The sequence below is a fragment of the Eriocheir sinensis genome, chromosome 3 (assembly GCF_024679095.1).
Source record: "Eriocheir sinensis breed Jianghai 21 chromosome 3, ASM2467909v1, whole genome shotgun sequence".
NCBI classification, from domain to species: Eukaryota; Metazoa; Arthropoda; class Malacostraca; order Decapoda; family Varunidae; genus Eriocheir; species Eriocheir sinensis.
In genome coordinates, this window is record NC_066511.1 from 26,366,978 (window position 1) to 26,379,073 (window position 12,096).

A 12,096-nucleotide genomic window follows, 5' to 3' on the forward strand; every position below is an offset into this window, starting at 1 on the left:
AGGATACGCGGGGTGGCCCGCATTCATGTTGTAAGCGCGGACGCGGACCTCGCCCGCAGGTGCGAAAGTGGCCGTCCGTACCTATGTCCACACGCGCCCCACACTCATAAGATACTGTATCATGTGGCCCGCACCCGCTCTGAATCCCAGTAGCTGTGTCGGCACTCGCCCCGCACCAGCATAGCCTCTCAGCAGAGAACCCACACCCTCCGCGCAGCCGCAATGCTTGTTTACCTCTTACCCGCACACGAAACTTTCAGTATTTTATCCAGATGCATTAACATTATCAAACGTTGACTGTAATTGACTTTAATACGTTGACTGTACGTTAATGCTGATATATTAGCAAGTGCATCATAATATCAAACGACTTAATAATTAAGTAGCTATAAAGAAAATATTTCTTTTGTTAGATCTCCGTGAAAATAATTCCATAGTGTTAACCATGCAGGTCATTCCTTTCTCCCCAAACTTCCCAAGTACTCGTGACTTCACGGCCGGCACACACTTAAAATCCTGCTGACATGTCCGTCACTAAGCCGTTGCCGGGGCCAGGCAGGGGAACACCATCCCGCGCTCGTCCCTGACTACGAAACTAGAAAAATCCAGGCAACATTTAATCCTCTATGATATTAAAAACTAAGAGATTAAACGTGATTGGTGTGTATGGGCGAGCGTAGTATATTGCATTATTTGTATATATTTGTATAGGCTGTATACCATGTCGTTACCCTTTAAGTGATTATGATTTATTGGATGCCTGTGCAAGAGTGTGCGTGTCTGTACGTCCGTGTTTGCCTGTCGGTGTCGGATAGTATGCTTGTATGTAACTCCGTGTGGTTGTCTGTGTCTGTATCTATGCCACAACATTCCTGAGAGAGAGAGAGAGAGAGAGAGAGAGAGAACGTATTTACACGTATTATAAATAAAATACATTAACATAAGCATTCGTTGACTGTAAGAGTGCCATACTCTCTCTTTGAAGCACTACGATACTATTATAGCAATCTCTCTCTCTCTCTCTCTCTCTCTCTCTCTCTCTCTCTCTCTCAGGAATGTTGTGGAATGTTCTGTTCTCTCATAATAATCAACCATTGTATTTTTTGGGTCAAGAAATTCATGCGTCCAGTTAGTATTTTTTGCCGTGTATTATCACTGCCTTCGTTATCGTGCAGTGGAGTTTATTTTGTTTGCAAGTAAATGAAAGCAGTGGAGATGAGAGTACCGAAGTAATACAATTTATGAGAGGCGGTCGTGGTGGAGGACTGAGTGTGACAGATAACAGGTTACTTACTCTCTTGATTACGTGGAAAATAATATAACTGTGCAAAACATAAAACAAATGATTAAAATGAATAACTGCTCATACCCTACCGTGGATATGATCTCTGTAGTTACTAATGGATGATCAAAATGTCTCATACAGCGCTGAAAAATTGGCTAAACATATACACACTGAAAATATTGATGAATAATAATATACTATTTTATTTATAATATGCTACACAAATATCCATAAAAATTCTAAAGTTTTCCTTGACAGTACAAAAATTGCATTTTGTCTATAGCTGAAGACATGATAAATTCAGGGCTTTTACTGGGATAGTTGAAATAGATTTTGGTGAGACTGAATCTGTAATGAAAAGAAAAAAAAGGTTATTTTTTCACTAAAAATCTGTACCCCGATTTCAGGATATTTTTCGAGGAAGCAAATATAGTTGGATTAAAATGAAATGCACTATAAGTATGCTTCAGTGATCTGAAAACACGACTACATTTTTTAAAAATGAAATCAGAGTCCCGTAAATAGGCCAAAAAAAGTTTTTAGGGGTGGTTCCCTTTGGGTGTCAATATTTCACATTGAAAGGTTCAGAGAAAAAATCATAACTAATCTAACATACAAGGAATCTTAGTGAAATTGACCATGGTCGTAGCTACAACCATAATAATGAAGAAAACCATAAGTATTGGATTCTTACCTCTATCTTATGTGTGGCAGTTGAAGGTAGCGTGACATGGTGGTTCGCGCAGATGGGCTTCTGGCAAAGCAAACACAATATGCAGCCATGTGGATTTCAAGGACAAAGTTGACAGGTTCATCTAAGGCGCTCTCATCATTATCAGGACTGAATAACTCCTGCAAAGTGTCCATTTCGTTGAGGGAACGAGCAATACTGAAGCCATAGTGAAATCTGAAAAATAAGAAATCAGAAATTCAGCAGAAAAATTATATTGTTGGGCCACATGGCCTCACTGGGCAAATCTGCATGTATGGGCATGTAAACAAATCATCCGGCTACATTCCCTAACAAAATCATAAAACTTTATGATCGTTATATAACAGCAATACAAAATGTAAAATTAGAGCAAAATCAAAAACACTACTTGCAAGGTAATGCGGTTGCAAAAATGCAACAAAAAAAACTCTGCAGGCCACAAAGTGTGAGTTGGAGGCGGAAGAGAAGAGAGGCACGTCCTCCTTTTTCGAAGCAAGGCTGGTACTACATGCTAACAGGCCGAGAATGCTTGTAACCCCTGCGTGATCGGCGCAATATGCAAAAAAAAAACCGTGTTTTGCGCAGGATCGCGGTTGCAAATCTGCAATTGCATAACCTTACCATGGTTAATTAACTACAACACACCGGAACAAACCTGCGTCGAGCGTCACTCCCGGGCAAGGAGGTGACGTATTACATGGATGAAAATACATCCGATTCCTGCTTATTTTTTTCCTCGTATCGTGCGTGGAAAATGGTGAAGAATTTATTAGTTTTCTCACTTATTTTTCTGTTACGAGGTAAGATAAGGAAATATAAACTAGTGACTTCCATTATTTTTTATACATTGATAGAGGTGAGTTGATCAAGTTATGTGACTCATCTTCCACGCCAGCGAAATGATTTACCTGAATTATAATTATAATTATCTGCTTGAGAGAGGAGATTTAAATGCCAGAGATTTCGTAATAAATATATCGATCTGAACACTGTATATCACGTGCACGAGGACGAGGACGAGCAGGACGGTAAAATAGATAGATAAATAGATAGATTGATTTATAGACTTATTGATAGATAACGAGAGAGAGAAATCAAAGCCGCAGTACATACAGATGGCAGCTCAACACAAGTCTCCTAATGACGAAGGGAGACTTTTTTAAAACGACGCCAACAACACTTTTCTTCTCTCCCAGGAAGGCGTGTCCAATGAGGAGTTCAGAGAGGCGGAACGTGCTGCGCTGACGAACATCTGCAAGCTCTTCTTCCTCCTCCTCTTTCCCCTCCTCCTCCTCCTCCACCTCTTCTTCTATCTGTCCGTCCTTCCCCTTCATTTTCTCCATCTGCAGTTCTCGACTCGTCTCTCTTCATTCCTATAAGCTGAACGTTTTCTTCGGTGTATATTTCTTTCATATCTATCACTTATTTATTTTTCTCCTCTTTCAAATATATGTTTTCTTAACTCTTGTTTTGCTACACTCCCTTCTTTTTCCTCTTCGCCTTCATCCTCTCGCTGCAAATGTCTTTTTTTTACTTCATTCTTTTCTATTTTTTTTTCTACGTACTCGTTCCAATTAGTGGATAATGATCTCGTCTTATATTCCCTGCTCATAGACCTTTGATTTTTTACTCCTGTCTTTTCAGTCCGTTATTGGTATCTTCTTGATTATCCCAAGACATCCTCGTACCTAGTTTTTCTTCTGTCTGTGTCTGTCTATCTGTCGGTCTGTCTGTCTGCCTGTCTGTATGTATGTCTGCCTGTCTGTCTGTCTGCCTGTCTGTCTGTCTGCCTGTCTGTCTGTCTGTCTGTCTACCTGTCTGTCTGTCTGTCTGTCTGTCTGTCTGTCTGTCTGTCTGCTTGTCTGTCTGTCTGCTTGTCTGTCTGTCTGCTTGTCTGTCTGTCTGCTTGTCTGTCTGTCTGCTTGTCTGTCTGTCTGCTTGTCTGTCTGTCTGCTTGTCTGTCTGTCTGCTTGTCTGTCTGTCTGTCTGTCTGTCTGCTTGTCTGTCTGTCTGCGTGTCTGTCTGTCTGCTTGTCTGTCTGTCTGCTTGTCTGTCTGTCTGTCTGTCTGTCTGTCTGTCTGTCTGTCTGTCTGCTTGTCTGTCTGCTTGTCTGTCTGTCTGCTTGTCTGTCTGTCTGCTTGTCTGTCTGTCTGCTTGTCTGTCTGTCTGTCTGTCTGTCTGTCTGTCTGTGTGTCTGCCTGTGTCTTTTTTTCTGTTTTTCTTTTTCTTTTCCTTTCTTTCTCTTAGTCTCTTGTCTCTTCTCTCTCTCTCTCTCTCTCTCTCTCTCTCTCTCTCTCTCTCTCTCTCTCTCTCTCTCTCTCTCTCTCTCTCTCTCTCTCTCAAGTAACCCCCTACCTCCTCGACCCTCCTCCCTCACCCTTTCCCTTCCTCCCTTCTCCCAACACTCCATCTTCACTTCATCCTCTTCTCAAGCTCCCGACTATCGCTTTGAAGACGCGGCTCATTAAAGCATCACGGTCTTTCCAGAGTCTCCAGGAAAACATCACGGAAATCTTTATACATCTATCCGGAAAGAAAAAAAAAATGAGAAAGAAATGTGAAACTCGGACGCGTTTTAAATATAGACGTGTACCCGTTGGAATTGGAACAAGAAGTGATATTATGGGAAGACGAGGTATTTACTTATTTTCTTATTCAATTTTTGGAGAAGCAGAGGAGAGATTAAATATACCTCAAGACAAGCTGAATGTGAAGGAAGGGAAGCGTTGGCAGGTGTGGGGAGGGAGGGGAGCTATATGTGTGTTCATTTTCTGGTGCTATTTTTTTGTCCTGATCTTTACACGTGTTTATGTAAATGTGACACCGAGCAATTCGTAAGCATTAAACCCTTGCTGACTTGTTCTGTTGGGAAGCGTAAATCGTGCAGTCAAGTCAGTAGGCCAGTCGATTACGTTCTTACAGTCTTGTTAGTGGAAGAAGAGGAGGAGGAGGAAGAAGAAGAAGAAGAGGGAAGATACTATGTGCTGGTAATTAGTAACAAACGCATTTCCCCCTCTAAGCTATGGTCTGACATGAAGAAGCTCAGGGAGACATCAATCACCCTTGTCCTGCTTCCTCCCTCTCCCTGTATCTCCCGGCAGGCGACACTCTCCCCTCTTCCCGCGCTAAGGACACACACCTTTACGTTCCGGCTACACAAGGGTTAACTTTCCCTCCCTCGGGCACAGGCAGCAAGGGCGAGACTAAAGGGACGGATAGCCTTAAGGGTGAGATAAAGGGGCGAAGGATGCTGCTAAAAATCCATGAATTCCGACTTTTAGCGTCGCTTCATGCAGATTCTTTGACAGGTTTCAGCCCCTTCCACCATCCTATCCCTCCCCCTCTTCCTCTTACACCTTCTAATAAATGCGTTGCCTTAAACTATAGCTCTGTAGGTTTAGTAGCACCGGTGGCATGCAGGGAAGCTCATCGAGAATATTATTGAATACGCTTGTCATGCTTCTCGGAGACATTATAATATCCGGTTACCAGCTTCCTCCCACAAGCTCTTCCGTGTTTCCATGTTTCCATCTCCCTTATTTACTCCTCTCCCTTCCACACATACACTTCCTTCTCCTCCGGTTGCTGCTTATCTTTCTCCTCCGTGTATGTCTGCTTTCCTGCTCCTCCTCCTCCTCCTCATCGTCTCTGGAATTCTACCGAGAGTCAATACGTTCGCCGGATACAACAACAGTAAAGCGTACGGCGTCAACACTAGTCTAAAGCAGTTATGTAACAATGAAGGCGTAGGGTTCACGAACGCATGGCATCACTTCAACCAGCGCCCAGATTTGTTTTGGGAGGACGGACTCCACTTGAACGAGGTTGGTTCGGCGCGGCTAGGAAGGCTCCTGAACGATGCAGTTGAAAGCTTCTCGAAAAGCTATTCAAAAAACTGGAGGCGAGGGCAAGGCAAAGGCAACCCTTGATCAACCGAACCGTAGCGTCGATGCGGCTTGCAAGAAACTGTGTAACCAACGACGCCTCCGACAAGCGAACTCATTCAACTCAACGCGGCCAAACCAGTAGTCACATTTCCATTTTGTACACAAATGCACGCAGTCTATTACCCAAAAAGGACGAAATTAGGGCGTATATTGAAACTGAGAAACCAGATGTGGTAGCCATCACAGAGACTTGGGCCAACTCTGCACATATAGTATGTGTACTGTCATTTCCCGGGTACGAAAGCTTCCAAAAATCGAATGCACAAGAAAGGAGGAGGTAATTTGCTACGTAAAAGTACGCTCCCTGCCATAAAAATAGACAAACAGGATGCAGAGAATTACGACTCCGTCTATGTGGAAATAACTGCGAATAATAAGAAACTAACACTTGCGATCGTATACAGGCCTCCAAAACAACAAGCAGCCGATGACACTGCCCTGTACGAAGAGCTTCACTCTTTAACACAAAGTAAACAAGCAATAATAATTGGGGACTTTAATTGCCCTAACATTGACTGGGGACAATTGACTGGAGATCAAGAGGGTAACAGGCTTATAGAAATGGTGGAGGATTCGTTCCTCACTCAAGTTGTAACTCAACCAACAAGAGAAAACAATCTGCTGGATCTGGTATTAGTAAGCGACCCCGACCTCATTCGCGACTGTGAAGTTGGTGAAAAATTAACGGTTGCGATCACCACTTAATCCGTTTCAATGTCAACATAAGTCACAAACTCGTAGACAATCCGTCAGTGATACCAGACTACAAAAAGCAAATTTCAACCTAGCCCGTGAGCTGCTTCCTCCGCGACCTGGGACCAACTTCACCTAACCGACAATACAATCGACAACGTGTGGAACAACTTCAAAGATAAGCTTTTGGGAGTAGAAAAGGCTACAGTGCCGACGAAACCCAGGCGAGTAAATGGTGCCGTAGATCCACCGTGGATGACCAGAGAAATAAAAAGGGCGGTAAACTTAAAAAAAAGGAATTATAACCTAATGAAAGAATGACACTGCCGAAGCCCGTACTCAGTACCACAACAGCCTCAGAGCTTGTCGCACCCTTATTCGGAGTAGTAAACGCAACTACGAAAAACAAATAGCGCGTGACATCAAGACATACTCAAAAAAATTCTTCACATACATCAGATCGAAAAAGAAATTAAAATCCAATATTGGTCCCCTGACAGACGAGACTGGAGCTGCAACTCAGGACAGTAAACAGATGGCCAGAATCCTCAACAGTAACTTCGCATCCGTATTCACAGTCGAAAACATCGAAACCATGCCCGAGAACCCTGACCCGCCGAGGAATCACGCCCCTGAAAATTGACTCAATATGCGACCAAGAAGTGAAAGAGTATTTGGATAAACTCGACACGAACAAGTCAACAGGACCTGACGGTTTGTCCCCGCGGTTATTAAAAGAGCTTAAACAACAAATACTTCAGCCACTCACTAACATATTCAACCAGTCTGTTCAATTGAAAAAGGTCCCGGAAGACTGGAAGATGGCGAACGTAACACCAATTTTCAAAAAGGGAGACAAAAGCGTTGCATTAAACTACAGGCCCATAAGTTTGACATCAGTGGCAGGAAAAATACTCGAAAAGATTATTAGAGACAAACTTGTTAAGTTTCTAGAAGACAATAATGTAATCTCCGACACCCAGCATGGCTTCAGAAACAAGCGCTCCTGCCTAACGAATTTATTAGACTTCTTCCAAGGTATATATAAGAACTGGGATGCCCACATCCCCAGTGATGTTATATACCTGGACTTTCAGAAAGCCTTCGACAAGGTACCGCACGAGCGACTCCTTACAAAACTGCACTCGGCGGGCCTTGGAGCCAATCTGATCGCGTGGATAAGAGATTGGCTCACCGACGAAAACAACGAGTACTACTCAACGGACAGCCTTCCGATTGGCTTCCAGTCACTAGTGGAGTGCCTCAAGGGTCAGTGCTGGGACCCATTCTCTTCATCATATATATCAACGACCTCGAATCAGGACTGAAATCCACAATATCGAAATTTGCTGATGACACTAAGGTGGGGGGAAAGGCCCTCACAAAGACCGACTGCGAAATCATTCAGAAAGACCTCAATCACATTATCGAATGGTCGGAAAAATGGCAAATGTCCTTTAATGTTGACAAATGCAAAGTCATGCACATTGGGTCCAGAAATAGTAAACACACATACATCATGAATGGGAGACCTCTGCAAGCGATGCAGGAGGAAAAGGATCTTGGAGTCACTATCAGCAGTGACCTGAAACACGCGAATCACTGTAAAAAGCATACAACAAAGCCAACACTATGCTCGGGTTCATAGCGAGGAACTTCAGTGTAAAACGCCAGACGTGATGCTATCCTTGTATAATTCCATGGTAAGACCGCACCTCGAGTATGCAGTACAGTTCTGGTCTCCTAATTACAGAAAGGACATTGATTTACTGGAAAGGATTCAACGACGCGCCACGAAAATGATACCAACCTTAAGGGCTCAACCGTACGAGGAACGACTCAAGCGACTCAATCTCTTTACATTGGAGAAAAGACGCCTACGAGGAGATATGATTCAAGTCTTCAAGTATCTAAAAAAATTCAATAACGTCGATTACTCCAATTTCTTTGAATTGCAAACCAACCTAAGAACTAGAAATAATGGTTTACCCATTCAGTCTAGTCGATGTAACACAGACATCGGAAGGAGTTTCTTTTCAAACCGAGTCATCCGTCACTGGAACAATCTTCCTTCAGAAGTAGTAAATGCGAATACTATCAACTCCTTCAAATATAGAATCGACCGTCACTTCGCTGCGTCGGGAGTAAACTGAATATTGAGTTGCTTTCATCTGCTCCTCAATATCGAGGCGCTTTCATCTGCTCCTCAATGTCGAGGTGCTTTCATCTGCTCCCCAGGCCCCAGGCTGTCGAGCAGATTAAATCACCAAAGCGGGCAACCTCGTAATGAGCCAATAGGCTTTCTGTTGCCTGCGTTTCCATGTTTCCATGTTTCCTCCTCTTTTTTTCTTCTTCTCCTCCTCCTCCTCCTCCTCTTTCTCCCTCTTCCTCCTCCTCCTCTAACTGCTTTATCTCACGGGAACTCTTTCTTCTCCTTCTCCTCGTCCTCTTCCTCTTTCTTCTTCTTCTTCTTCTTCTTCTTCTTCTTCTTCTTCTTCTTCTTCTTCTTCTTCTTCTTCTTCTTCTTCTTCTTCTTCTTCTTCTTCTTCTTCTTCTTCTTCTTCTTCTTCTTCTTCTCCTCCTCCTCTTTCTCCCTCTTCCTCCTCCTCCTCTAACTGCTTTATCTCACGGGAACTCTTTCTTCTCCTTCTCCTCGTCCTCTTCCTCTTTTTTCTTCTTCTTCTTCTCCTCCTCCTCCTCTTTCTCCCTCTTCCTCCTCCTCCTCTAACTGCTTTACCTCACAGGAACTCCTTCTCCTCTTAGTGTTCTACTTCCTCCTACTCCTGAAGTTCCAACTCACTCCATCCTCTTTCGCCTTCACTCTTTCCTCCTTCTGCTCCACAACGCCACTAAAACTACCCCCATCATCCCCCCCTACTCCCTCTCATCCTCATATTCGTGTTCTACTTCCTCCCCCTCCTCAATTTCCTCCTCCCTTCCTTCTCTTCCGCTCTCACTCTTCCGCCTAGTGACCGTAAAATTGCTGGATTAGGAAGAATACACAAATATTTCCTTGAGATGGCTTTGGAGTGCAAATCTGGTAGGAGGGAAGGAGGGAAGGGGAATAAAGGGGAGGAAGAGAGGGAACATATAATGATGCAATTTTCCAAGGTTCCTGTATTTGCCATAGCCAGTAAATTTGTGTAAGTCTTTTATTCTCTCTCTCTCTCTCTCTCTCTCTCTCTCTCTCTCTCTCTCTCTCTCTCTCTCTCTCTCTCTCTCTCTCTCTCTCTCTCTCTCTCTCTCTCTCTCTCACCACGTCTTCTGCATCTCCCTCGCATCAAAACTTCCTCCTTATCGTCTTTCTATCTTAATTCTCTTCGTAATATCATCTCCGTTACTTCACTCTTTCGTTTACGCCAACACACGCATCACCATTCGCTTCCCTTATGCTTTACATTTTCCTTTTTATATATATTTTTATCTCCCCTTATTTGCCATTTTCTTTCTTCCCTCCCCGATCTCTAATTTTGTCTAGTAATTTATCCCTCCTCCTCCCATATTTTTCTTCCTCTTCTTCTTCTTCTTTTACCGTCGTATCTCCTCTTCCCGTCCCTCTCTTTACAATTTCCGCCCACTACTTTTATACACTCGATTTCCCTGCGTTTTCATCATGTCCCCTTCCTTCCTCCTCCTCCTCCCTTCCGCCCTCCTTCCCTCCGTCCTTCCCTTCTCGCCCGCCGCCCCAAGGACTGGACGCAAACACCCTTTGTGGATCACCAGAGTGGAAGGTTTAAAATACAAGGTACCAATTTAGCGTCGTCTCTCTTCATCAGAATATTTAGAAATGATGAGTTCTTTGCGGAGTCGGAGTGGTGAAGGGAAAACAAATCAGAGTAGGAAACGGAGGAGGCGGAGGCGGAGGAGGATAAGGAGGAGGAGGAGAAGGAGGAGGAGGAGGAGGAGGAAGAGGAGGAAACGTATAAAACTGAAGGAGTAACAAACAAAATGCCTGTTGGCTAATAACGAGATTGGTTGGTTTTGGTGTTTTAGTCTCTTCTTTAAGGCATTTGAATGGTCTGAACAACTTAAAGCATTGTCTATGTCTACACACAAGGGCATTTAGTTCACTCCTGTTGCAACAGAATAAAGATAAAAGGTTGATGATAATAATGGTAGAAATAAACCTAAAAGCGGGCAGGAAAATATAAATGAATAAGAGACTGCTCGGTAAAATATATGGAATTTCCCTACATCTAGGTAAATGTAAGGAGTTTCCCTACATCTAGGTAAATGTAAGGAGTTTCCCTACATCTAGGTAAATGTAAGGATTTTCCCTACATCTAGTGCGTTTTCAACCCCCCATAACTCAAAAACTACGTATTTGCGACGCATTTCGTGTTAACCGCCGCATTCCCCGCAGTCTCAAAAGCCCCCTTGCCAATTTTGGTTGCGAGGGGTGAGTATGGGCAAACACTAGAATAATACCGACAGCTCACCGAAGGCAAAAGCAAGAGCTCTGTACACACACACACACACACACACACACACACACACGCTGCTGCCCCTCCCCCACGCACTCACACCACCACCACCACCACCACAAACAACAACAACAACAGCAACACTACCATTCTTCCCTCCTCCCCTCCTCACAAAAAAGTACCCCCCATCACACGTCCCCCCTTCCCATGACAGCATGATTTAAAACATTTTCAAAATCATGATCATATGACAAACATCTTAACTGCAAGCAGGAGTTACTGTAGGAAGCGGTTCTATAATAAAGATGAATATAAAGAATGGCCTAACAGGTAGTTTACGGAAGTACTTCAACACTCACATACCTTTAAATTTGGTGGTTAAGTTGATTCTGCACAACACTTATCACTACAGAGGTCACCAGGCAGACAGCTGACTTCATTGTTACCCTGTAGTCCGCGGTGGATCACACAGGTAGAGTAATACTATCTGGAGCACACAAGCGCCCCACCACCCCCCGATCAGCCGACACCTGCAACTGCCGCCACCAGCGATGCCCACACCTCGAATGCCAGACACTTACAGATTACCGACGGGAGTCATTCTTTATTTAGTTTGTATCCGGAGAAACTCAAATTTTCCTAGATGTTTTATGCAGCCATTATTTTAGCGTTATTTTTAGTGCCTTCTCTATTTTTTTTTTATTTATTAACTTGAACGAAAGGCCTGTAGACAACGGGACGATTTGTGTACTGCTGTTTGTTTGAAACTGTTCTTGTGACAACGAATTATGTATACACTTCAGGATAGCAGATGACAATTATATAAATAGATAAACTGGTGCTAATTATGTAAGCATTCCATAGAAAAAGCCTTACATAGCAATTATTTTTTTGTTATATTCTTCATAGTATCATCGAGCCATGGAGTACGCCTGAGCATGAGCGAGACTGCTCGGAGTTGCTCGAAGATTCGACTCGCACTCGCTCAGGTGGTTCGTCCACTCTCACTCGCTTCACTGACAGACAGACATAACA

At 43.5% G+C, this 12,096-nt stretch overlaps 1 long non-coding RNA gene across 1 annotated transcript; it reads right to left on the bottom strand.

Annotated features, from left to right (window-relative positions):
• Window positions 1-1,188: 1,188 nt before the first annotated feature.
• Window positions 1,189-11,598, bottom strand: LOC127003443 (uncharacterized). Its single transcript, XR_007757074.1, has 3 exons — window positions 11,425-11,598; window positions 1,980-2,192; window positions 1,189-1,633 (listed from the first exon to the last, which is right to left on the bottom strand). It is a non-coding gene; the product is annotated as an uncharacterized LOC127003443 (long non-coding RNA).
• Window positions 11,599-12,096: the final 498 nt, after the last annotated feature.